The sequence below is a fragment of the Ictalurus punctatus genome, unplaced genomic scaffold, assembly GCF_001660625.3.
Source record: "Ictalurus punctatus breed USDA103 unplaced genomic scaffold, Coco_2.0 Super-Scaffold_100068, whole genome shotgun sequence".
NCBI lineage: Eukaryota > Metazoa > Chordata > Actinopteri > Siluriformes > Ictaluridae > Ictalurus > Ictalurus punctatus.
In genome coordinates this window covers 982,098-985,920 of record NW_026521091.1, presented here as the reverse complement: position 1 = coordinate 985,920, position 3,823 = coordinate 982,098, and the positions used below count along the sequence as shown (strand labels likewise).

The 3,823-nt window shown below is 35.0% G+C and overlaps 1 long non-coding RNA gene across 1 annotated transcript; it reads left to right on the top strand.

The window, feature by feature from the left end:
• Positions 1-370: 370 nt before the first annotated feature.
• On the top strand, positions 371-3,353 carry LOC128630882 (uncharacterized). The gene is made up of 3 exons (XR_008395144.1): positions 371-488; positions 948-974; positions 2,826-3,353. It is a non-coding gene; the product is annotated as an uncharacterized LOC128630882 (long non-coding RNA).
• The last annotated feature ends 470 nt before the right edge of the window (positions 3,354-3,823 follow it).

Sequence of the window (3,823 nt, the reverse complement as noted above, 5' to 3'; positions counted from 1 at the left end):
TGCTTATACTTTTTTATTTTTACTTAAGTTCAAATTTAAATGCATGACTTGTAACAGTATTAATTCAATGTTGTACTCTTGTAGTTAAAATATCAGACTACTTTTTGCACTACTGATATACATACAATCGAATTTAGGTTTTACTTAGGTTTTAAGTTAACTGCATTAATAAACGTCAACCTTCCTTTATTTCAAACACTCTAAGCCTGTGAGTCAGAGTTGAGAATTGGAGAATATTGTGATGCACATTTAGCTGCCTTCAGTGAGGCCTTAATTGGTAGCCACGCCCTCCCCCTTCCCCTCCCCCTCCCCCTTCCCCTCCCCCTCCCCTTCCCCTCCCCTACACCTGCAACTGCGCTGCACGTGCATCTTGACCTAAAATGGATGACTTGAGCAGTGGCCTGGAGATGTTCAGGAGAAGCCCGGAGTGGCTGAGATTTCATCATAATTGATGCGAAAGCTGATTTTCAAAAACCTTTACAGTGCAGGTAAGATTTTATGATCCTCACTTGCAGGTATTTTTATGGTAAACATGTAGCTTTTTATTTTTTCAGGGTGGGGGTTGTTTTAGTGATCGTGGTATGCATATGGACAGAAGATATCGGTATGTCGGAGACTCATGGAACTTTCGAGATGAACTAGAGTAAAGTTTAAGAACAAATTGACCGAGTATAATCAAGACAAGTCAGTGGACGGATTTGTTTCTTTACAGCGGCTTCTCTGAAAAAATGAACAAGTGACCAAATTATATAAATTATATCCATACATATTCTGTATAAATCACAATCTGTGGTATATCTTTATATTTAAGGTCTTAATTGTCATGTAAAAAGATGAATGAGGTACTAAAACATTACTGTATTGCTTTATTGTTGCCTGTGATTGGAATTATTTTGTTTAAACTGATATAATGTAGTAATTTTTTCAATCTTCTCTTTGGTGTCCAGGAAACGATGGAAGAAAGTTCAACAGAGGTATGTGCCTTTACAAAATCTTTTGAGCAGTTGTTAGTAACTGTAATAAAATTTTAAGGTGGAATTTTGCAAATGAAACAACATAATGTGGTGATAGAAATTAATCCCAGATCTGGAATCATTATAAGTTAAGGATAAGATAATAACTGATTGTAAGATCCAGTGTGATTGTTTGTAGGAAGTACTTAAACTGATGTAATGCTGCTAGATTAGATCCTCATGTCTGTTAGGACAGCTACATGTATGTAGGCTACAGTGGAGAAGTTCTATTTTACAATGAATGAATGAATGAATGCCTTTTATTGTCACTATACATATGTACAATGAAATTAAGAGCCACTCCTTTTTGTTCCGTGCAAACATATACATTCAATACACAAGAAGAATAAACAGATAATACACAGATAAATAAATAAGATAAATAAACAAAATAAATAAACAAGATATACAATATATGCAAGATATATCAAGTGGTGGAGATAAAAGTTATCAGCATGGTAGATGGTTGCAACTGTACAGTTTCATGGCGTCCCTGCACATTAATAGAGTTGTAGATTAGGTTCAGTCTCCATGATGAATTAATACTTAATACTCCAAATAGAAGACTAATTGTATTTTGGGCACAGTCCAAACATAAGACCTCAGGTATCTGGGCCATTCTATAGGGTCTGTGCTTTAGCACATTAAATTTGACATTAAATAATGGAGATTATATTAAAGGTTCTATATGTAAGAATGTGAAGCAATTTAAATGTATTAAATACTTTTGAAAGATGTCACCAGGGTTCTGTTTGTATTCTTTATTCATCTCAGTTTATTTTATTGAGATTTTACATTGATTTCCTGTGAGTTATTGAGTTTATATAGTTACTTTGCTTATTAGTTTTATTTTATGCTAATCATATTCTGAGTCTGTTTTTAAAAATAAGAATAAAAACATTTTAGTGATGAAAAGAACCATACTGAGTATCAAAAATGAACCTGATGAGGAGTGATTTTTTTTTTTTTTTTTTTTTTTTTTTTTTAAATGTGTATGAGAGAGAGAAAACATTATATTATACTTACAGTATCTCACAAAAGTGAGTACACCCCTCACATCTTTGTAAATATTTGATTATATCTTTTCGTGTGACAACTGAAGAAATGACACTTTGCTACAATGTAAAGTAGTGAGTGTACAGCTTGTGTAACACAAAATATTAACACTTTGGGCCCAATTTGAACATTTTCACTTAGGGGTGTACTCACTTTTGTTGCCAGTGGTTTAGACATTAATGGCTGTGTGAGTTATTTTGAGGGGACAGCAAATTTACACTGTTACACAAGCTGTACACTCACTACATTGTAGCAAAGTGTCATTTCTTCAGTGTTGTCACATGAAAAGATATAATCAAATATTTACAAAAATGTGAGGGGTGTACTCACTTGTGTGAGATACTGTATATGTGCAGTTTGCTTGGCTAATAGCTACACACAGAGAAACAAGGGTTTTCTGAACGTTAGAAATAGAAGCTTTAAACTCTTTTAACGTTGACCTTTATTTTTTCGTGCTGGAACTCATAATTGAATCTCATAATTGTAGTTTTAGACTTTACAATTTAACAAGTTTGAAGCTGCTTAAGCAACTGAAATATTTCTGCACAGGAAATTAAAATGTTATATCCTTTCACTTAATAAAAGTGGTCAGCTAAGCCCGGTAACTGTTGTGTTAATTTTGTAATGTACTGTTATAATATACATTTACAATTGACTTTGGTTAGTATCAGTAAGTCAGATAGTCCATCGTCAAAATAATGGTGGTGAAGTGTCTATTTAAAGTTAGACTTTAACTCATGATGATTGAACTTGCAGCTGGATGATATTCATGAGGAACCAGAGAGTGATTCCTTGGAATCTGAAGTATCCAGCTGCGCAGTACTAGACCCAGATTACAATCCGGAACACAGAACGTCATCATCCAGTGATGTGGAAGATTTGAGCCCAAACAAAGGTTCATCGCTTAAGAAACAGTCCAGTAAAGAATATCTTGAAGGTCCAGACACAAATTTGAGTAATGATGATCAGTAAAGAGGGAAGTGCACCATTTAAAAAAAAAAAAACAAAAGAAACTTAGAATTTATCTGAAAAGACACAAACAACTCGAGATAAACAAAACAAATAAAGGCAAATCAACTGTGACCCTAAAAATTTGTACAAAAAGGGAAGACCATAAATGAGCACTGGACAAAAGACATTATTGCCTCTACTGTGGCAAATCACAGTTAAAGATCTCGAGGCATTTGGGGAGAAAGCATATCGAGGTCAAAGATGTGGCATATGCCTTCAGCTTTCCATTAAGATCAAAAGAAAGAAAGGTTCTTCTGGAACAGCTACGCAATAAAGGAGACTTTAAACACAATTCCAAAGTTCTGGAAAAAAAGTAGAGGACATGGTGACCTGGAAGCAGCCGTCTGATAAAGCTTCTCTTAAGGACTATTTGCCTTGCCCATATTGTTTTAGAATGTTCAGGAAAAATGACCTGTGGAGACATCAGTCCTCGTGCAAAACTAAGAAGTCATGTGTGACTGATGAAAAAATAAAAACTAGATGAGGGAGAGTACAAAGTTGTGCTGCATGCCTGCTTCCTATAGCAGCTTCCTCAGACGGACGTCAGAGCATCATCAACATGAGACAAGATGATGTGTCCTTTCACGTCAGGAGTGATTCTTTGATTTGCAAATACAGAGAATCACTTTACGCAAAACACGTTCGTGTGAAGTCTAAGCACCAGTACGTTGCATAAAGAATGAGGGAGTACTTTCCCAAATGAAAAGCTTACAGCACCTAGTATTCCCATTCAGTCTCCCAAC